The sequence below is a fragment of the Syngnathus typhle genome, linkage group LG1 (genome assembly GCF_033458585.1).
Source record: "Syngnathus typhle isolate RoL2023-S1 ecotype Sweden linkage group LG1, RoL_Styp_1.0, whole genome shotgun sequence".
NCBI classification, from domain to species: domain Eukaryota; kingdom Metazoa; phylum Chordata; class Actinopteri; order Syngnathiformes; family Syngnathidae; genus Syngnathus; species Syngnathus typhle.
The window spans coordinates 3,063,355-3,087,068 of NC_083738.1; the positions used below are offsets into that span (position 1 = coordinate 3,063,355).

The window sequence follows — 23,714 nt, forward strand, 5'->3', positions numbered from 1 at the left end:
TCACCGTGCTTTTCCTTGGGCGACATTTTAACGGAAGGATTCCAGGGGAAGGTTTGTGGGTGGCTTAAGCGCAAAACTGCATCTGAAAGCTCAGCGCGCAAATTACAAGAATGCTGTCGTCACAGCCCACGCTCTAAATTCGGGACTGATACAAATAGAGCGCGAGTGCGCCATGTCCGTACACGCACTTGTGAGTGTGCGCCGAGCTTTCTGACACGGCTTCCGGTAGTAAATGCGCAGGCGAGCGCTTCCCCATCTACTGGGGAAACGCAGTCATTGCAGGCAAAATGACAAAAAAAAAAAAAGTTTAATACAATTTGTTCAGGGTTGGCGGGCCGGATTGAACGGTCCCGTGGGCCGTATCCGGCCCGCGGGCCGTAGTTTGGTGACCCCTGCCTTATGTTGTACCGTCACCATTGATCAAAGATTGTGTGAAATCTATCACGTATATTGGATTATGAAATGTGTGACAGAGCATTCTTTATAGTAATATCCATTGAAGAAAGAAAAAAGAAGCCATTGCTTTCAGAGAATGTAGTCAAGCTAAATTGTATATGTATCAACATCCCAAGATCTGAAAAAAGGAAAAGCTGGTAAAAACCAAAATATCTTTGAATTTGACAGCCGACGATGATCTGACCGAAATTGATGCAATTGGTGTTCCCAGAGGAGTACCGGATAAGTGTAAGCTGGTGAATCAGATAGCAGCTGGTTTTGAATCCACCCTGTGTTGGTGGTGTACTCTTAACAAAAATGTCGACAGGATCAACTACATCCATTACAACGTGCAGAGGCTTGGAAATTGGACCGAGGCGGGTTTCAGGGCGGTCTACTCCCAACTGGCCGCGACTTCCCTCATGGCTTTCCAGAACCGAATGGCCCTTGATATGCTACTCTCAAAAGAGGGTGGTGTCTGCGCCATGTTTGGTGAGCAATGCTGCACATTCATTCCAAATAATACTGCCGCTGATGGAAGGCTGTCCCAGGCCCTTGAGGGCCTGAGGACCTTGAATGGGAAAATGAAGGAACGCAGTGGAGTGAACACGGAGGTTTGGAACGACTGGCTAAACGTGTTCAGACAGTACCGTACCCTGGTTTCCTCGGTCCTAGTCTCCCTTGCCGTTTTTTCTGCTGTTTTGACCTTGTGTGGATGATGTTGTATTCCGTGTCTCCGGTCTCTAATTAACAGGTTAATTACAACTGCTATCTCTCCAGCAGCTGAGACTTTTTCGTTGCTCCAAGGGGACGACTTTGCGACTGACGAGGGTTGTCGCTCTAGCGATGGCTCCATCTTTGAGGCTCCTCTGGTAAACCTGTTCGGTTTGTTTCCCGACTCTGACATTGATTATTAAGGCTCAATCTCCTCCCGGGTGTAAATTTGTTCTTATGAATTGTGTTCTCACGGCTGAAAATCTTTTTTGAAATGGCCGCTTTTAGGTGATAAGATGGACTCTGAGAACTTATGATAAACAGGAGGGAATTGTTAGAAAAATGTATATATATGTTATCATGCGTTCTCTAATCAATGCCTTACCGAAATATTACTGCATTATATGCTTGCTGTTTGGCCTTGCTGTTTTTATGATGTACCACGGAAGGACAGTTCCTTTCTAACAAAGACCACTTTGTTAGACAACATGCCTCATTGCTGTCTTGCACCCCAGATGAACCTCCAAGTGACCATTAAAGTCAGGGTTTCCTAACTATCTTGATCGTAGGATTAGGTTGGAATGTATATAACCAGTAATAAATAACTTAGTTTGTTGCATCCTACACAATGTCGTAAAACTTCCCTTGCTATGTTTTTACTTGAGGTCAAAGGTTTTCTCTTCTGTATCCAGTCCACTCAAACTCCTCTTCCCAGATGTCTTTATTAGTATGTAAACACCTAGTGATTTTTCCTTACGAGGCAAAGCCCACATGCTTTCCCCCTCCTTTCTTTAGGGGCTTGTCTCACACTGTGGGTAGGGCAAATCCAAATAAAAAGAGCGGGAGTGCCTACAGATATTTAGTGTGTGTGTAGAGATTGTATTAAGCTATCTGTACTGCACTCCTCGCGAGAAAAGACTTAATATTCTGTCTCACTTGTGGTTTGTTTGCTGTTGCTCTTCTCTTAATAGTTATTCAGTCATTGAAATAAACCTGACAATTACGCTGAGCACGGGGGCCCCCCGAGGCTGCGTGCTCAGTCCACTGGTTTTCACCCTGCTGACGCATGACTGCACTGCGATTTACAGTAGCAACCGCGTGCTGAAATATCCCGACGACATGACTCTGGTGGGTCTCATCACCGGGGGCGACGAGTCTCAATACAGGTCGGAGGTCGACCTGGGCACGTGGTGCAGGGACAATAACCTCCTGCTGAACGTCAACAAGACCAAGGAGATTGTTGTTCACTTGCGGAAGGGTCACACCCAACACCTGCCACTGACCATCGACGGTGCTGTGGTGGAGAGAGTGAGCGGCACCAGATTCCTGGGGGTGCATATCAGTGAGGACCTTTCCTGGTCCACCAACACCGCATCACTGGCAAAGAAAGCTCAGCGCCGCCTGTACTTCCTGCGGAAACTCGGGCGAGCAAGTGCTCCTCCAGCCGTCATGACTACATTCTACTGTGGCACCATTGAGAGCGTCCTCTCCAGTTCTATCGCTGTTTGGGGTGGTAGCTGCACTGAATACAACATGAAGGCCCTGCAGCGCATAGTGAACACGGCTGGTAAGGTTATTGGTGCTTCACTCCCCTCCCCGAAGGACATTTACACCTCCCATCTCACCCGCAAGGCGACCACGATTGTGAGTGATGTGAGTCACCCCGCTCACTCTTTGTTTGATCTTCTGCCCTCTGGGAAGAGGTACAGGAGCCTGCGCTCCCGCACCACCAGACTCACCAACAGCTTCATACTCCAGGCTATTAAAATCCTGAACTCTCTCTCCCGTTCTGCGTAGCGTCCTGTACTTTTGCGCTATATTCTGACTGTCTGCTGTATGCACACTTGCTCCATTTTAGCTCCTCTTATTTGTTATATTATTTGTTTATTTATTTTTTATTCAGCACTCTAATTTATTCATTGTTTGTTCCTTCTTATTTTTCCTTTTTGTGTTGTTTACTTGTATGTATATTGTGTACTATGTCTTGTCACCGTGGGATAGTGGGAACGTAATTTCGATCTCTTTGTGTGTGAAGACATTGACAGTAAAGCAGACTTTGACTTTGACTTTGATTATGGGCAAAATTGTTTGTCATTTTAATGTTGAGGCAGATGTAAATAACTAATAAACTAATTTGTCATCAAACTTACTTTTTTGCTTTTTGTTTTTATTTACTTTTATTGTCAACACTGACAATAAACATTTTACCAATAATTGTCCAGAGATTGGACCCTCACACACAATTTGCATCATGTAAATACAAAAACAAGGAAGAAAAAAAAGACATACAAACACATAATATTCATATTCTAGCCAACAAGATTATTCTCCATCTTCTTCAAAATTAGCACTCCTCATCTGGAATTGTGTTGTAAATTTTTCCATTGAATATATTTGTTTGATTTTGTGAATTGAATTAGAGTATCTGTTATAACTTAGATACTTTAATTTATTTAAAGTCAATTAATTGGTCAATTCGGGGCGGCTCGGTGGGGCACTTGGGTAGCACGTCCGCCTCGCAGTTAGGAGGGTGCGGGTTCGATTCCACCTCCGGCCCTCCCTGTGTGGATGTACTCCCCGGGCCCGCGTGGGTTTTCTCCGGGCACTCCGGTTTCCTCCTGCATCCCAAAAACATGCTTGGTAGGCCGATTGAACACTCCAAATTGTCCCTAGGTGCGAGTGCAAATGGTGGTTTGTCTCTGTGTGCCCTGCGATTGGCTGGCAACCGGTTCAGGGTGTCCCCCGCCTACTGCCCGATGACGGCTGGGATAGGCTCCAGCAAGCCCGCGACCCCCGTGGGGACTAAGTGGTACAGAAAATGAATGGATGGATAATTGGTCAATTCAAGTAATTACCAAAGTACCTACCTATAAGTTACATTTTTCCGTTTAAGTAAAAAGTCCTCCTCCCGTCCATCCCTAATGTAGCCAATAAATGCAGTGTTGTCTACAAACCTCTGCATTTGGCAAAACTCAAGAGTACTGGAATTCAGAAGTGTACAGGGTGAATAGAAAGGGAGAGAGCACCGTTGCCTGCGGTCCTCTCACACTCCTCACCGTGCCTGACTTACAGCCTCCCATGCGCACATACTAAGATCTGCCCGTCAGGTCTGCCCGTCAGGTACTCCATTATCCATGGCCTCGGGTGTGAGCTCACGCCCATCATCAACATTTTGTCTCTCAGGAACATGGGCTGAATGGTGTTAAAGGCGCTAGAAAAATCCAGGAAAGTAATTGTCACAACCCCTTTTCCCTTGTGCAGGTGAGAGAGCGATGCAAAATGTAGGCAACAACATCCTCCACCCCCACCTTATCCTGATACGCAAATAGATGGTCAACAGCATGCCAAACCTGAGGCCTGAGGTGTTAAAGCGGCTTTCGCTCCAGTCTTCATCACGTGTGAAGTCAGCGCGACCGGTCTGAAGTCATTCCGCTCCGCAGGTCGTGATTTCTTTTGGACAGAGATGATGCACGACGTTTTCCACTGCTGAGGTATCACACCCTTTTCCAGACTCATGTTGAAGATACGCTGTAGTGGGTCACCCAGCTCCAGAGTACAGGCCTTCGGCAGACGAGGATTTTATCCATAACTCAATTTGGTTAATTCCGTTTTTGTGCATGCATAGCCTTTGTGTGTGTGAGTGTGTGTGTGTGTGTGTGTGTGTGTGTGTGCGTGTGTGTGCGTGTGTGTGTGTATATAAATTTCCCCTCTCACCCTCCGCGGGTGGTCTCCCACTCCAAGCTCGGGTCCTCTACCAGAGGCCTGGGAGCTTGAGGGTTCTGCGCAGTATTTTGGCTGTTCCTAGCACTGCACTCTTCTGGACTGAGATGTCTGATGTTGTTCCTGGAATCTGCTGTAGCCACTCCTCCAGTTTGGGGGTCACTGCCCCAAGTGCCCCAATGACCACGGGCACCACAGAGGCCTTCACTTTCCAGGCCTTTTCAAACTCTTCTTTGAGGCCCTGGTGTTTCTCTAGCTTCTCAAGTTCTTTTTTCCTGATGTTGCCATTGCTTGGTATTGCTATATCCACTACAACGGCCTTCTTCTGCTGTTTGTCCACCACCACAATGTCCGGTTGGTTCGCCATCACCATCTTGTCAGTCTGGATCTGGAAGTCCCACAGGATATATATATATATATATATATATATATATATATATATATATATATATATATATTCTCTTGGAGCTGTGTACCCAATTACACCAATTATATTGTTGGGGAGCCTGAGGACTGTATAGGGTTGGCTCGGATGGTTATGCTTTTTTCGCCACCGGGTGTCGGTCAGAACACAGGAGGGAAGACGTGGTTCAGTTTTGATTGCTTTACTGAATTATTGGCAAAATAATAATAAATAACTATAAATGAAATACTCTCGGCAATACACCAATCATAAGTCATCGATCGAGACAACAAAATACATTTGCTAGCGACCGTTAGTAGCCGTGCCGCTGCGTAACGGCTACTCGTATGATGCAAGGCAAACTTAAAGGAGCGCGCCGGAGCTGTCAATCAAACGGCGCGCACACGAAGCAAACCGCGATCGGTCAAACGGCACAACACTGGACAGTAGTAACAATGAAATGTATATACTGTGAAACTCCCACACGTGTCAACCATCCCACCGGAACTCGGCAACGTGAACTTAGGTTCCGGGTGAATTATGTCAACCCACTACAATACTCACTTTCACACAATCACGGCAACATACTCAATCGATTATGAGCGAGCCGGAGCTGTCAATCAAATGGCGCGCACACGAAGCAAACCGCGATCGGACAACACGATCACAGCAACATACTCAGTCGATACCAATAACCTTTAATTTACAGCTGCGCACAAGTGAAAATAGCTATAATGTCTAGACCCCGATTATAAGACAACCCCCACTTTTTGAGTCTTATTTCAATGCAAAAAACATCGTCTTATATTCGGGCCAAAGTATTTACTTTTGACTCACAGCCCCGCGTGAAGAATCGCTGTTGGTATGCCAGTTCAGCTTGGAGCTGCTTCACTTTATCAGCGCGGTCACTCCCTGTTAGCTTGTCGTATGTGTTAGCATGTTTAGTCTGATAGTGTCTCTTTAGGTTGAAATCCTTTAACAAGGCAACCGTCTCTTTACAAATTGGACAAACACAATTGCCTTGATTTTCAGTGAAGAAGTATCGTACCGTATTGGCCCGAATATAAGACGGTGTTTTTTCAAGATTCAAGAGTCTTCGCCTCTTGTGCGCCATGTTTGAGCGTGCCAAACAAGGAATTTGACTTCGGTAAAAACACACCCTCTGTTCAACATTTAGGTGACTAACAACATTCAGGACATGTGAATAATGGCAAAACCAGTGTAGACAAATTCAAAAAAGGTGTGAAGAGCAGGATGTTATTGCACAGTAATGACTCTGAGACTCTATGAGTAGTGTGAGTTCATCAGAGCAAGAGCCTGGGGGAAGAAGCTGTCTCTGTGTCTGCTGGTTTTGGCGTACCGAGCTCTATAACGCTGTCCGGAGGGGAGTAGTTCAAACAGACTGCAACCTGGGTGAGAAGGGTCTGTAGAGATGTTCCTTGCAAGTTTCCTGGTCCTGGACAGGTAGAAGTCGTGGATAGATGGGAGGTTGATTCCAATGGTCTTTTCTGCAGTTCTGATTGTCCGTTGTAGTCTGTGCTTGTCTTGTTTGGAGGCCGATCCAAACCAGACAGTGATGGAGGTGCAAAGGACAGACTGGATGATGGCAGTGTAGAAGGTCTTCAGAGGCTCTTGCGGCAGGTTGAACTTCTTGAGCTGTCTCAGGAAGTACAGCCTCTGCTGGGCCTTCTTCCGGACAGAGTCTATGTGGCCGGTCCATTTCAGGTCCCGAGAGATTGTGGTTCCCAGGAACTTGAAGGTGTCTGTGGAGAGAATAGTATTACTGCGGATAGTGAAGGGTAAAAGTGGTGAAGGGTCTCGCCTGAAATCCACTGTCATCTCCACGGTCTTGAGCGGGTTCAGCTCCAGATGGTTTTGGCTGCACCAGTGGACCAGCCGCTCCACCTCCTGCCTGTACGCAGTCTCATCACCGTCCTGGATCAGTCCGATGAGAGTGGTGTCGTCTGCATACTTCAGGAGCTTCACAGGAGAGTCACCTGAGGAGAAATCATTGGTGTAGAGAGAGAAGAGCAGTGGGGAGAGGACGCACCCCTGAGGGGCTCCAGTGTTGGTGGTCCGGGTGTCAGATGTGATGCCCCCCAGCCTCACACGCTGTCTCCTGTTGGTCAGGAAGCTGGTGATCCACTGACAGGTGGAGGCAGGCACCGCAAGCTGGATGAGCTTCTGTTGGAGGATGTCAGGAGCGATGGTGTTGAACGCCGAGCTGAAGTCCACAAACAGGATCCTGGCGTACGTTCCTGGGGTGTCCAGGTGGTGCAGGATGTAGTGCAGTCCCATGTTGACCGCATCATCCGCTGACCTGTTTGCCCGCTAGGCAAACTGGAGGGGGTCAAGCAGGGGGCCCGTGACCTCCTTCAGGTGGTTCAGCACTAACCTCTCAAAAGATTTCCTGACCACAGATGTCAGTGCGACGGGTCTATAGACATTCAAACCTGTGATGGCGGGCTTCTTGGCCACTGGAACGATGGTGGAGCTCTTGAAGCACGAGGGCACCTCACACAGCTCCAGAGAACGGTTGAAGATCCGTGCAAAGGTGGGCGCCAGCTGCTCAGCGCAGACTTTCAAGCAGGAAGGCGACACGCCGTCTGGGCCCGGTGCCTTCCTGGTCTTTTGTCTCCGGAACATCTGGCGCACTTCCTCCTCGCGGACCTGGAGTGCGGGCGCGGCCTCTGCAAGAGAGTGAGTGGGTGACAACGATGATACAGGTGTGGAGAGAGCAGTTGTGGGGAGAGGTGAGTATGTAGATAGTGCTACAGGAAGTCCCGTTGTGTGGGAGGACCGATCAAACCTGCAGTAGAACTTGTTTAGCTGGTTAGCAAGCCTTGGGCTCTCTACAGGACGGGGGGTTCGTTTCTTGTAGCCCGTGATGCTCTGCAGACCTTTCCACACCGTTGAGGGATCAGGATTGGCAGAGAGGTGTCTCTTCAAGTTCTCCCCGTAACACCTCCTGGCTTTCCTGACCTCTCGGTTCAGTGTGTTTCTGGTCTGCCTGAACAGCTCGCGGTCGCCGCTCCTGTAGGCCTCCTCCTTGACTTTGCGCAGCCTCCTGAGGTTCGGTGTAAACCAAGGTTTGTCGTTGTTGTACGTGCAGAAGGTCTTAGTCTGCACACACAGATCCTCACAAAAACTGATGTATGATGTGACAGTGTCAGTGAGTTCATGAAAGTCTGACGTTGCAGCTTCGAAAGCTCCCCAATCGGTGCAGTCAAAGTAGGCTTGGAGGTCCTGCCTTGACTCCACTGTCCACTTCCTCACAGTCCTCACCACAGGCTTAGATGTTTTTAGTTTCTGCCTGTAGGCCGGGATCAGATGAACTAGACCAGGGGTGGGCAAACTACGGCCCGCGGGCCACATCCGGCCCACGGGACCGTTTAATCCGGCCCGCCAACCCTGAACAAATTGTATTATTAAACTTTTTTTTTTTTTGTCATTTTGCCTGCAATGACTGCGTTTTCCCAGTAGATGGCGAAGCGCTCGCCTGCGCATTTACTACCGGAAGCCGTGTCAGAAAGCTCGGTGCACACTCACAAGTGCGTGTACGTACTCAGTAGTACGGACTTGGCGCACTCTCGCTCTATTCGTATCAGTCCCGAATTTAGAGCGTGGGCTTTGACGACAGCATTCTTATAATTCGCGCGCTGAGCTTTCAGATGCAGTTTTGCGCTAAAGCCACCCACAAACCTTCCCCTGGAATCCTTCCATTAAAATGAGTGGCCCGAAAAAAAGGAGTGCCGAGTGTTTAAAAAAGAGTGGCCAATTTGGCTCGACGTACGCGACGTGACGTTCAGCCACATCAACATCAACCCGTCACAGATCAAGGTAAACGGACCAACACCTCGGATCTCGCCTAAGAATTGCCACAACAAATTTTACTCCAGACTATGACGCACTAGCAAAAAAGGGACACCAACAACACTGTTCCCACTGAAAATGAACGGGAGGCTCTCAAGTTTATTGTAAAAAAATGCATTTTGAATATGATTTGTACACATAGCAGGGATTGAAACTAGCGACCATTCTCATTTTCAAACAATGCAGGATGCTCAAGGACATTGATGCACCACCTATTTGCGACTAATCTTAACCTGTAAAGTTCTTAAGGCTTACTTTAAGCAAGTGTTTCCCGTTTCCTCACCTCTGTTACCAGGTGTTTGCGAGTTAAAACTCTGCTCTGATTTTCAGATACCCCTCACCGTGTTGCTGTTTTGATTAGTTTATTTGGATGTATGCTTTCACCGATTCTTCAAGATGATATATTTGGTCAGAATGTTTGCCGTTTGATGTGATCTCATGAGATAAACATCTTTCATTAATCTGACCTGCAGGCATTGAAGTGATGGAGATTGTTATTCATAATAACAGTGTCGTATTTTATGAGAATCACTGATAGCAGTTTTTTAGTGAATTATTTTTTTTTTAATGCTGTTAATAAATGCATTTGTTTTCAAAAAACTTGTTTGGAATATCCATGCTTTACTACCTACTAAAGGCCAAGATCTTTTATGCAATGACCTTTACAGGTCGCTTATATGACTTCACACAACGCCTACGTCCATCTGCTCCTGGTCCGGCCCTCCGGTCCAAATTTAGAACCCAGTTCGGCCCGCGAGTCAAAAAGTTTGCCCACCCCTGAACTAGACAGTGGTCCGAGAGTCCTAAAGCTGCACAAGCCGCAGAGTGGTATGCATCCTTGATCACGGTGTACCAGTGGTACAGTCTGTGCGCCTCTGGTGGGACACGTTACGTGCTGTCTGTATCTGGGGAGTTCATGTGCGAGGTTCGCCCTGTTAAGATCACCCAGAACAATGATTAGTGAGTTTGGTAGAAGTTTCTCCATGTCTGTAACCTGGTCAGTCAGCATCTGCGTGGCTTCACTCGCACGTGCGTGTGGTGGGATGTAAACAGCCCCCATGACGATCGAGGAGAACTCCCGTGGTTAATAGAACGGCCGGCAGTTTAGGAAAAGTGTTTCTAGGAGAGGGCTGCAAAACTCTTTCAACACCGTGACATCAGTACACCAATGTTCATTAATGTAGAAACAGAGACCACCTCCCTTTGATTTTCCGGAAAGCTCCGCGCTGCGATCTGCTCGCGTTAGCCTGAACTCGGCTAGCTCGACGGCTTGGTGGGGGGTTCGTTCGCTAAGCCATGTTTCCACAAAGTACAGCGCGGCGGATCTGCTGAAATCCGTGTTCCTTGAAGTGAGGAGCAGCAGTTCATCGTTTTTGCATTGCATTTTGCATTGAAATAAGCCTGAAAAAGTGGGGCAAATGCTGAACTTAACTCCCCAGGCCAAAGCCAACCCCTGTCACAAAGAAGACAAATAAAAATAGCTGTAGCATGAAGAAGAAAAATTAAAAATAGCGGTAAGAAATAAAAGAGAAGAAAATAAGAGAAGAGATAACAGAAAATGTGAGGACAGTGACACTGATTACAGCGAGGAAGAGGATGTTTGTGAGGAGTAATGTTCTTCTGACATGACAGATCTCGGCTACTCTCACGTTTAAACCAGTTTGCATTATTTGATCATAATGTTTTTCCTTATTCAGATTTGTTTCAATACCACAGTTACAGTTAGACTTCACTTTGATGGTTAATGCAGTTATTGCAATCTTGTTGTTTTATCACAGTAGATTGGTTTATTTACATTTCAAAAACCAGAAGCCATTCATTTACAAAAGTGATTGCACTTTAAGTTACATATTTAAATGTTCAGATATTAAGATGCGATAGACAGTTTTTGCATGATTTGAATGAGGCAAAATAACATGCTTTTCTCTCGAATATATTGTTATAATCATTTGTCTCAAATGCACTTTAATTATTTTCTGTATAAAAATTACATTTGGTGTTCAAAAAGTCTTTTTTCAAACTTGAGTAGGGGTGTAACGATTCATCGATACACATCGATTAATCGATATAATGCTCTACGATTTATTGGCATCGATGCTAAACGTAAACATCGATTTATATCGCCGTGTTTGACCTCGGACATTAGACGCGACTTTATTTTGAAATCCAGTTCATTGTTGCTTGCTTCCTCTTTCCGGGAGCAGTGCGCGCGGCGTTGTTGTGTTGTGAGCAGAGCAGGCACGTGAAAGGGGAGGCGACAACTAGTACGCGGCTCCTGGGCTGGTGCTATGGCTAGTGTCCAAAAAGACAAAGAAATTTGCTCCCCTTTAGGCTTCAAGTCATTCGTTTGGAAGCACTTTGGATTCCAAAGAAAAGATGGCTCAACGGACAAGACACGTGCAGTTTGTAAATCCTGCCATGCGGTGATCAAATATTCAGGGAGCACAAATCTCGCTGCATATTTAAAGAAAAAACACGACATCAAAGTTCAGTGTTAAAATAAGCACTTTGTATACTGCAAGACTCTTGTAATTTCCTAAATAAAGAGTTTGCAGTACCTTGTTGATTTTGCGTATGAATTGTTATAAATCAGGATATTGTTCTATATTTTTTATTTTAAAAAAATATCGAATATATCGTGAATGAATCGCAGCAAGCTTTAAGATATCTGCAAATATCGTATCGTAGTTCTTTGTATCGATTTTATATCGTATCGTGACAAAACCCGCAATTTACACCCTTAGTGTGCAGTATTACATGGTAAGAACAATTGGTGTCTTCTTTCATTATTTCTTGCCATTTGAAAAGCCAGCCCAGGAGATGCTGTTATGTGACTTTAAAAACAAGTGATCAGGTATCAGTACAGCAGATGACAGACGTGTGTCCATTGGAGGGGAGGGTGTTGGTACTGCCGTAGCTTAAATGTACACAAGAGACCCATTCTGTTACTACAGTATAAATAATATAAGACAAAGATTGGGTTTGAAGAAAGCTTGAGAAAATAGTGGCTTGTAAATATATTGAAGTAAGTTTTAATTTCAATTGTTGGGAAAAACCCTGCATCTTAACTGTGCTTTGTGAAAGGTGCTCTTTAAGGTGAAACAGTGCACCTGGAAGCTACCTTTTATGCTCATGGAAATTCAACAAGTAAAATGATGGGAGAACACAGTACATAACAATACAGGTACCTTAGAGGCATCAGTACAGAATGAAAGAGCTCTCAATGGCTTTAAATGTGAATGGAGTCACAAAAGTAGTTTGAGCCCAATTATCCTTTTCTCCCTTGTGTCCACACAAATACAGTGCCTTGGGAAAGTATTTGGCCCCCTTGAACCTTTCAACATTTCGTCACATTTCAGGCTTCAAACAAAAATATATAAAATTTTAATTTTTTGTCAAGAATCAACAAGTGGGACACAATTGTGAAGTAGAACGAAATTTATTGGATAATTTAAACTTTTTTAACGAATAAAAAATTGAAAAGTGGGGCGCGCAATATTATTCGGCCCCCTTGCGCTAATACTTTGTAGCCGCCACCTTTTGCTGCAATTACAGCTGCAAGTCGCTTGGGGTATGTCTCTATCAGTTTTGCACATCTAGAGACTGGAATTCTTGCCCATTCTTCCTTGCAAAACAGCTCGAGCTCAGTGAGGGTGGATGGAGAGCGTTTTTGGAAAGCAGTCTTCATCTTTGTTTGAAGCCTGAAATGTCGCGAAATGTTGAAAGGTTCAAAGGGGCCGAATACTTTCGCAAGGCACTGTATAATAAAACCGAGAGGAAGAACCATCACATTATATGACACAATTATGTTGTGCATACACTATGTGTGGTCAATGAAGTATACCAGTAATTTTGTGGACTATTTAAAGTCTTTCTGTCTGCTTTTAGGGTATCTATTCTGAAAAGTCCTAAAAGTCTGAAAAGACTATTTAGGTCCTTATTTGTTCAGCTATGTTCAATACTGTTTAACTTCACAAAAGTTCTGTGTGAAGTAGCATATAAAGGCACACAAAAATAATGCATACTGTCAGGATCGGGAGTGAAAGATGGAGCAGGGCGACCAAGTGCAGCTTGGACCAGGGTTTATTGAAGGAAAAGGGAGTTGGAAGGGAGTCAGGTGGGGAAACGAAGACACAGACGGGATAGAGACTCACGGCCAGCAAACAGACAGAAGTCCAATTGGACACTTGGATACTTGGGCAAGGATAAAATCTGACCGTGAGCCTCCAGACAGACCGAGGAAAACCAAACGACAGGAACAGGAACACTGGGCGCGGACAGGGACGGTCCAAACCAACAACAGAAACTGAACGAGATGTGAGACAAAGGGACCGGGGGACATTAGCAATGAACCGACAGGGGAGTGACACGGAGACAGGACTTAAATACAAGACTGGAAATGAGAGGCAGGTGAGAATGATCACACTGATCATTGGAACACAGGAGGGGAGGGGCGAGCACACAGACACACGGACAGACACTATCACAATATGGACATGATTGGGGCGAGTCGTGACAGAACCCCCCCCCCCCCCCCCCCCCACAAGGGACGGCCCCTGACGTCCCAAAAAAAGAGAAAAAAAACCCAACAACCCAAAACTGTCCAAGAAGGGGCGGGAGGGATCGGGGAGGCAGCCGCACTGCACACGCCTCCGAAGACCGGCGGGGTGACGGCCGCTGGATCCACGCCGCCTGGACTGGTGGTGGAGGGGGGTCCAAGCGCTGGTCGCTGTGTGGGTCGGTTCATTCTGTCAGGATCGGGAGTGAAAGATGGAGCAGGGCGACCAAGTGCAGCTTGGACCAGGGTTTATTGAAGGGAAAGGGAGTTGGAAGGGAGTCAGGTGGGGAAACGAAGACACAGACAGGATAGAGACTCACGGCCAGCAAACAGACAGAAGTCCACTTGGACACTTGGATACTTGGGCAAGGATAAAATCTGACCGTGAGCCTCCAGACAGACCGAGGAAAACCAAACGACAGGAACAGGAACACTGGGCGCGGACAGGGACGGACCAAACCAACAACAGAAACTGAACGAGATGTGAGACAAAGGGACCGGGTGACATTAGCAATGAACCGACAGGGGAGTGACACGGAGACAGGACTTAAATACAAGACTGGAAATGAGAAGCAGGTGAGAATGATCACACTGATCATTGGAACACAGGAGGGGAGGGGCTAGCACACAAACCGACGGACAGACACTATCACAATATGGACATGATTGGGGCGAGTCGTGACACACACGTTCCAAAGAGGGTTGCAAAATTGTTGAATGCCTTCCCATCAGACTGAATGCTGTTATAACTGGATAGGGGCCACCAACACCATATTTTCTACCATTTACAGTTCTTCAAGCTATTGGTTTCATAGTTCTTTTGTCCAAGTAACGCATACTAACATTTGAAAACCTATACCTTCTGAAACTGATGAGCAATTGTTTCGCTCTATTATCAAAAGCGTTCTTGACTTTTGCTGTACACTTTCTATCTCTAGGAAAACATAAAAAAATATGCAAAATGACACAAACGTTTAAAGTAGAAATAGATTGGTTGACATAAAAGTTGCTGCAGCTTCTTCTTCTACAACTATTTCCAATATGTTTGTTGATTCTACATGTCTAAACGGGGAGGCGACAACTAGTACGCGGCTCCTGGGCTGGTACTATGGCTACTACTCTTGTAATTTCCTAAATAAAGAGTTTGCAGTACCTTGTTGATTTTGCGTATGAATTGTTATAAATCAGGATATAGTTCTATATTTTTTATTAAAAAAAATATATATATATCGATCGTAGAGCACTATATCGCGATATATCGTGAATGAATCGCAGCAGGCTTAAAGATATCGGCAAATATCGTATCGTAGTTCTTTGTATCAATATGATATCGTATCGTGACAAAACCCGCGATTTACACACCTAAACTTGAGTCTTGAAAAAGAGGGGGTCGTCTTATAATCAGGGTCGTCTTATATTCGGACCAATACGGTATTACTAAAGCAAGCTACGAAGTAGCCATGCTAATACTGAACCTGTATACGTGACACACTATTACTTTATGAAAGCTATTTTAAATGACAAGAGCAAAATGTACTTGTTTTAAGTTTTAATAATAACAGACAAATTTGCATTACTTATAACTCCTATCTAAACTATTCACGATAATAATCATTTTATAATTTTAAATAATTAAATAATTATTATAATTAAACTCATGTAAATTTATGGTATTTCATACAGTTTGTTCAATGTTATCGGACTCTTCAGATATGAATGAAAGGCAGAATTTGTGTTTTTAGAATTGTTCACATCTGCCTGAGTGGCTTATATTTGGTTATTTTTGTCATTTGATAAATATAGACAATTGTGACAATGAAATTTGTTTTATAACAGTGTGTATTTGCATGAAATGTTTGTAGTTTTCCCAAAAAAAATATTGGCTCCCGGGCCCCTTCACTTTATCAAATCTGACCCTCATTGCAAAAAGTTTGGACACCCCTGACTTATATGGTTTAATATACATTTATTGAAACACCAAAAAAAATGTATGTTAAAAATGTTACTACTTCGCAGATTTTCATCTATTGCGGGTGGTCTTGGAACCAATTATGGACCAGCTCAGTGGCTAATGGTAGAGTGTCCGCCCTGAGACTGGAAGGTTGTGGGTTCAACCCCCGCCGGGTCATACCAAAGACTATATAAATGGGACCCATTGCCTCCCTGCTTGGCACTCAGCATTAAGGGTTGGAATAGGGGGGTGAGATCACCAAATCATTCCCGAGCGCAGCACCGCTACTGCTCCCCTTTCCCCCAGGGGCAGTATCAAAATCACATGGGGATGGATAAAATAGAGAGGACAAATTTCACCACACCCAGATGTATATGTGATGATCATTGGGATTTTCACTTCTTTTTTTTTATCCGTGATAAACTGTCACGCCTCCGCGTCACCTGACTTCCAGCCAAGCCCTACTCAGGGAATTGCCAGCACCTGCTACAGCTCGTTAGGTCCCCTACTTATCCTCTCTGTGTTCTGCCAGTGGTTGTCAGTTCGTCTGCTTACCCTGCCTGTGATACTCCTGCCTTTTTCCCCCGGACCGATCTTTGTAGCCACCTGCTTCCGTGGTCTTCGACCACGCTTCTGCTCGCCGCCTGTCCTGACAACTTGCTCGCCCTTCGACCACGCTTCAGCTCGCCGCCTGTCCTGACAACTTGCTCGCCCTTCGACCATGCTTCAGCTCGCCGCCTGTCCTGACAACTTGCTCGCCCTTCGACCACGTTTCAGCTCGCCGCCTGTCCTGACAACTTGCTCGCCCTTCGACCACGCTTCAGCTCGCCGCCTGTCCTGACAACTTGCTCGCCCTTTGACCACGCTTCAGCTCGCCGCCTGTCCTGACAACTTGCTCGCCCTTCGACCACGCTTCAGCTCGCCGCCTGTCCTGACAACTTGCTCGCCCTTCGACCACGCTTCAGCTCGCCGCCTGTCCTGACAACTTGCTTGCCCTTCGACCACGCTTCAGCTCGCCGCCGGTCCTGACAACGTGCTCGTCCTTCGACTGCCTGCCTGCCTCCGACTACTCCTACGCGCTGTGCTCTGCCACGCCAGCCCGACCGCAGGTCCGGTGTTCCATTTCCCCTTTGGCAATAAAGGATTGTGCTGCACTTGGTTGCCCTGCCTTTGCTTCCTGACAGAACGAACTGACCAAAAATGCAACCAGCGCACAATCCCTCAGACCTGGACCGCCTGACCACCACGGAGTGGGGACTTAGCAAGACCACAGAGGAGATGGCGACTTTAACGAGGATCGTCCAGCAACAGCATCTCCAGCAGCAGCAACAGCAGCTCCAGCAGCATCATCAGCTCCACCAGGAACTGGTAGAAGCTATCAGGGACCTCAAAGACTTGGTACCTCTGGCTGCTGCAGACCAATCTGCACGAGCCCTGTCCACGACCGTGTCACTCAGCCCCGCCGATCAGCCCACCAGTATGTCCACGCCCTGTCCTGCCCCGGCGCCCGGGCAACTCGTGGACGTCCCGGAGCCCAGACTCTGTAACCTCGCGAGGTTTGACGGCGACCCCAAGTATGTCCGGGCTTTTCTGACTAACTGCCGTGTCTTGTTTGACCTCCAGCCTGTCACATTTGCCACGGAACCAGCCAAGGTGGGTTTTGTGCTTACTCACCTGACGGGCGAGGCGTGGCTGTGGGGAACGGCCGAATATGAGCGGCAAGGACCCGCCTGTTCGTCATTCGACGCCTTCGCAACGGAGATCCTGCGCGTGTTTGACTTGGGCTCCGCCTTGGAGGACGCCTCCACGGAGCTCATCACGCTGCGCCAAAACAGAGGATCTGTCGCCCAGTATGCCATCCGGTTCCAGACGGTGGCGCGTCATAGCGGCTGGAAAACCCCGGCTCTCGTCGGCACCTTCCTCCACGGACTCGCAGAGTACATCAAGGACGAGATAATGTCCTACGAGCGCCCTCAGACCCTGGAGGAGGCCATGGACCTGGCAGCACGGGTGGACCGGCGGATCCGGACAAGGCGACGCGAGGAGAGGAGGGTGACTCCGCCCCCCCGTCATCGTGACATCAGCCCGACACCTCGGGTGTCAGGGGGAGCACCGGTTTTCCCGCCTGACCGGCCTTCAGCCAGGGACCCTGTCCACGTAAGTCAGCACAGTTGTACTACTCCTCCCACCCAGCCCGGCTGGCCGGAGGCGATGGAGATAGGACGCACCTTTCTCTCGGCAAAGAGGCGTAGGGAGCGCCTCAGAGACAGGCTTTGCCTGTACTGCGGGGGTGAGGGTCACTGGGTGGCCTCTTGCCAGAAGAGACCTAAGGGCAACTGCCAAGCAGCGATCCGTTTGGGGACGGTTTCCTTGCCCCCTACCACCTGTCGCGAGTCCCTGCCCCGGGCCCGCTATCCGACTCCAGCCCGTGCCCTTGCCTCTCAGCCCTCCGCTTCACCAGCCCGGGGACAGCGGCCGCGGGTCCAGTCTCGACGTCAGCCGCGGCGTATGGCCCGGGCCCTTACTCGGTTGCCGTTGCGACGTTTGCAGCCGGTTTCTGCTCCGGAGGGCGGGGAGTTATGGTCTGACCGGCTCCCTGCTCAAAGTAGTCCGGTAGGGACCCATTCGGTTCCCGTGCCGGCCCCCTGGTCGGAATTTCCAGATGCCACGGCTGGAGAGGGGGAAATGGGCGGTGATGCCGCCTGAGGATGGGGCTTGGTCGACGTGTTCTGACTCAGACTTGTCGGATTATTGATCGACGCGGGTCTTGGGGTAAGGGCCTTCTGCTCTGGCTCGGGAGCCGTCCCTTGGGGGGGGGGTTCTGTCACGCCTCCGCGTCACCTGACTTCCAGCCAAACCCTACTCAGGGAATTGCCAGCACCTGCTACAGCTCGTTAGGTCCCCTACTTATCCTCTCTGTGTTCTGCCAGTGGTTGTCAGTTAGTCTGCTTACCCTGCCTGTGATACTCCTGCCTTTTTTCCCCGGACCGATCTTTGTAGCCACCTGCTTCCGTGATCTTCGACCACGCTTCTGCTCGCCGCCTGTCCTAACAACTTGCTCGCCCTTCGACCACGCTTCTGCTCGCCGCCTGTCCTAACAACTTGCTCGCCCTTCGACCACGCTTCAGCTCGCCGCCTGTCCTGACAACTTGCTCGCCCTTCGACCACGCGTCAGCTCGGCGCCTGTCCTGACAACTTGCTCGCCCTTCGACCACGCGTCAGCTCGCCGCCTGTCCTGACAACTTGCTCGCCCTTCGACCACGCTTCCGCCTGCCGCCTGTCCTGACAACTTGCTCGCCCTTCGACCACGCTTCAGCTCGCCGCCTGTCCTGACAACTTGCTCGCCCTTCGACCACGCTTCAGCTCGCCGCCTGTCCTGACAACTTGCTCGCCCTTCGACCACGCTTCAGCTCGCCGCCTGTCCTGACAACTTGCTCGCCCTTCGACCACGCTTCAGCTCGCCGCCGGTCCTGACAACGTGCCCGTCCTTCGACTGCCTGCCTGCCTCCGACTACTCCTACGCGCTGTGCTCTGCCACGCCAGCCCGACCGCAGGTCCGGTGTTCCATTTCCCCTTTGGCAATAAAGGATTGTGCTGCACTTGGTTGCCCTGCCTTTGCTTCCTGACATAAACGAGGGATTACTGCCAGGATTGACTACAAGAAAGCCTACGACTCAATGCCACACACATGGATACCAGAGTGTTTGTAACTCTATGACATCAATAGGATTCGAAAAACCTTCATCAAGACCTCAATGGGGCTGTGGGAAAAAGACTCTGGAGGCCAACTCAAAAACTGTTTCACAGGAGATGCTCTGTCATCCTGCTGTTTTCCATAGTCCTGAACCCACTCAATCAGATCATATCCAATAGTAGCTCTGGGTACTGGTTCAAAAGTAGAACAAAAATCAGCCACCTTGTCTACATGCATGACAGGACTGTCTCAGAAAATTAGAATATTGTGATAAAGTTCTTTATTTTCTGTAATGCAATTAAAAAAACAAAAAATGTCATACATTCTGGAGTCATTACAAATCAACTGAAATATTGCAAGCCTTTTATTATTTTAATATTGCTGATTATGTCATACAGCTTTAGAAAACTCAAATCCTATCTCAAAATATTAGAATACCGTTTTTTTTCCGTGTATAGTGCGCCCCCATGTATAGTACGCACCCTAAAAATGGCACGCTGATGCTGGAAAAAAGCTTGTACCCATGTATAATAGGCACCCAATTTTTATGAATTTTTAAAAAATTTTTTTTTTTTTTTTTTTAAGTCCCAAAGATTGTCACACACGCAGGGAGGCAATGGGTCCCATTTTTATAGTCTTTGGTATGGTCTTAACTAGGCTGGATGTCATTTTTTTTGTTGCCGTTGATTTCTCCGACTGCCCCTAAACGCACCACCGCGCTCCGTGCGCGCACGGGAAAGAGGCGGCTCTGTATGGGAGAGACGTTGAAGAGGAATAAAAACACCCTTGGAAACCAAAACTTGCCCCTCGTCGTGACTCGGAGCCGCAACAAATGTTTCGGATTTGTGTAGGGTACATTGTGACAGACGGCAAACTAGCAGGTGATCGAGCGAGCGTCTGATACAAGAGCATTGCGGTCGTATGGAGCGTGTTTGAAATGAACAGCAGAGACGAAAGGAACAAGGCAAAGTGTTGTGAAATAAAATATTACCTGTAATACGCATTTTGTTATTTGCTGATTGAAACTGCTAATTAAACTGTGAATTGAAACTAATAGGTGGAGAACTGAACTCTCGCTCTTTATATAGCTGACGTGTCTTGCGCAACCGTTCTGCGCATCTGTAATGGCGGCCTCCGTATGACGTCTGGTCCGCGATGGAGATTAAAAAACAAACAATATTTGACAATAACACACCATCGAGGATTGCACCATCGCATCAAACGATGTGTCGTCAATTATGAATTTTACTAAGTGTGTTGGGCAGGATGGCTGAATGCGATGCGCGATTGACAACAAACAAGAAGAAAGGTGAGTTTTATTTCGGGGGAGATTTGTCATGTCTCGTCCCCAGTTTTGCTATGTGTCTAGGTTGCCATAGTTTCTGTTTGCGTCACCCCTCTCTTCCTGTGTCACCTCAATCGATGTAACGTGTTTTGTATTTAAGTCCTGTCTGCCCCTCGCTCACCGTTGGATCATTGCATGTGTTACTGTCATTCTGTTCCTGTCTTTGGTAATGTCACCCTGTCTTTTTGTTCCACGACTTTGTCGGTCAGTCCTGTTGTTGGTTTTGTTGTACCATGACTTTCTTTAAAAATAAATAAATAAATAAATAAATTAAAAAAAAAAAAATTAAAAAATTTTTTTGTACCCATGTATAATACGCACCCCAGATTTTAGGACAATAGATTAGTTAAATATTGCGCACTATACACGGAAAAAAACGGTATTTCCTCAGACGAAGTTAAAAAAGAAAGATTTTTAACAGCAAAACAATGAATGCTCTGGCATACCTATAACCATCATGACTAGTTGGCTCAATGGGACCTGACGAGTCAATGTGTACCAGCGCAAGAGGGGCATTCGCTTTATCATCTGATTTCTTATTTCTTGTGTTTATGAATTTGCCTTCTGCACACACATTACAATCTCTTCTAGTTTTCTTGTTTAACCCGTAATTCACATACCCTTTACCACACTTGGCAATTTCAACACATCATCAACATTACAATGTCCCAAAATCTCATGCCATGTTTGGACATCACAAGTTAACATCACATCGTCTTTGGTCGTCATGTCACTGATTGATTCATCAATACATTGTTCGTTTGGATTTACCGTGCTCACGTAGTATAGTCGTTACTGTTCCGCAATGCTGAAGACTGTTCCATCCTTGGTCATCAGTTCGTTTCGTCCTTCTTCAAATGTTACTTTGGCTCCATCACTCGTAACTGGTTTTACAGAGATGATGCTTTCAGGGTATGTTGGTATGTATAAGGCTTTCTTCAACGTGACACCAACGCATCTTCCTTTCTTGTCCTTAAAGAATACCTTGGCGTCTCCTCTCCTCAATGCCACGTTGTTTTCCCTGGTTCCATCAGCAAGATGGAAGAGAGAAAACTGCAACAAAACAAGGTTTGACTGTTTTTAGCACATAGCGTTAGCATAGCTTATAGCATTAGCATTTTAGCAAATCGCATGTAAATACATGTAAATAAAAACGATATTTTTAAACTATTATTTACCTTCTCTTTCAACATTAAACCCAACTTAATCTAACAATTACTCAATTTAAGAATAAACTTTACTCACGACTTTTTTTCTAGCTTCCCTCACGGTCAGAAATTAGTTTGTTGAAACTCTTTTTGAACAGATAGAAAACAGGCAGGACGTAACGCAGCAAGAAGGGGTAGGTAAGTTACAGGAAATGATATCAAAATAAAAGCATTTACATACTGCCTTTATGAAAGGAAATTATATCAAAATAGATATACAATCTACATACTGCTTTTATGGCGACACACTTCCTGCCTGACCACTGTGAGGTCACTACACTGACATGACATTAAACTCAACTGAGAACTACGATTGAAACATTGGTCCTTACGAAGGAGTGAAACTGTTTCAGTCACTGGTCTAAGGTAAGTATTTGCCTGTCCTTGGTTTGCTGTCTTTAATACCACCTTACGGACTCGTCCATCTGTTCCTGGAATAGCCTTTATGACCACCGCCAAACGCCAGTTGTTGCGGGCAGCTTGGTTGTCTTTGAGGAGGACGATGTAACCGTCTTGCAGGTTCTGGTAGGACTCTGTCCATCTCTTGCAGCTTTGTAATTTTGACAGGTACACTTGTCTCCAATGGTTCCAGAACAAGTTGGATAAGGCCTGTACTTGTCTCCACTGCCTCGTGAGAATGTCTCTGTCTGTGAAGTCTCCTGGAGGTGGTGGGATGCCGACTTTCTGTGTTAACAGCATTGATGGTGTGAGGATGAATGGATTGTCTGGATCACTTTATACTGGAACTAGTGGTCTTGCATTCAGAATTGCTGTCACTTCTGCCATTAGTATACACAAAACTTCATGAGTTAGGCGAGTGCTGTGATCACGGAGCATTGAATCAAGGATTCATCGGGCTACCCCAATGAGTCGCTTCCATGAACCCCCCATGTGTGAAGCATGAGGCAGGTTAAACACCCAGGAGCATCCTTGTTGGTGCAGGTACCGGTGCACCGTGCTGTTTGGTTGATGTGCACTCAGCCCAAGTTCTTTGCAGGCTCCAATGAAATTTGTGCCGCAATCGGACCTCAGTTGTTTGGCTTCTCCTTTAATGGCAAAGAAACGCCTCAACGCGTTTATGCAACTTGAGATGTCCAGTAAGGTAATCATCTAGATGTGAACTGCTCTGGAGCTCATGCAGCAGAATTGTATGGCCCAGCACTTGCTCTTAGGTGGCGTCCCTCTGGTGCATCTAGTGGAGACGTCCCAGGGTCCGAAGACATCCAGGCCCACATACATGTAGGGAGGGCAGGTTGTAAGGTACTCTGCAGGCAAATCTGCATTCGTTTTACCTGCATTCGTCCTCTAAGTCTGTAACAGATGACGCACTTGTGGATAGTTGAGTTAACGAGTTACTTGCCTCCCAGGATCCAGAGCCCTGCAGCTTGTTTTGCGTCTTCTGTTAAATGACGCCCCTGATGCTTTACTTGGGCAACTGGCAGTTTGTGATGACAGGAGGCCGTGTGTCTGACACGGTGGTCTGCAGCACAGGAGCTCCACAGGGGACCGTCCTGGCCCCCCTCCTCTTCACCATCTACACAGCTGACTTCACCCACCACACATCAATCTGCCACCTCCAGAAGTTCTCGGACGACTCCGCCATCGTTGGTCTCATTAACAACGGAGACGAGACGGAGTACCGAGAACTGAATCACAGATTCGTGGACTGGTGCCGGCGGAACCGCCCCCAGATTAACTCTGGGAAAACAAAGGAGCTGGTGGTGGACTTCCGCCGGCGCAAAGTCTCCCCCTCGCCGGTGAACATCCAGGGAACGGACATAGAGATTGTGGACTCTTACAAGTTCCTGGGTGT

At 47.1% G+C, this 23,714-nt stretch overlaps 1 long non-coding RNA gene across 1 annotated transcript; it reads right to left on the minus strand.

Moving 5' to 3' along the window:
- Positions 1–13,817: 13,817 nt before the first annotated feature.
- On the minus strand, positions 13,818–23,186 carry LOC133163179 (uncharacterized). The gene is made up of 3 exons (XR_009716332.1): positions 21,939–23,186; positions 21,465–21,746; positions 13,818–13,893 (listed from the first exon to the last, which is right to left on the minus strand). It is a non-coding gene; the product is annotated as an uncharacterized LOC133163179 (long non-coding RNA).
- Between the last annotated feature and the right edge of the window lie 528 nt (positions 23,187–23,714).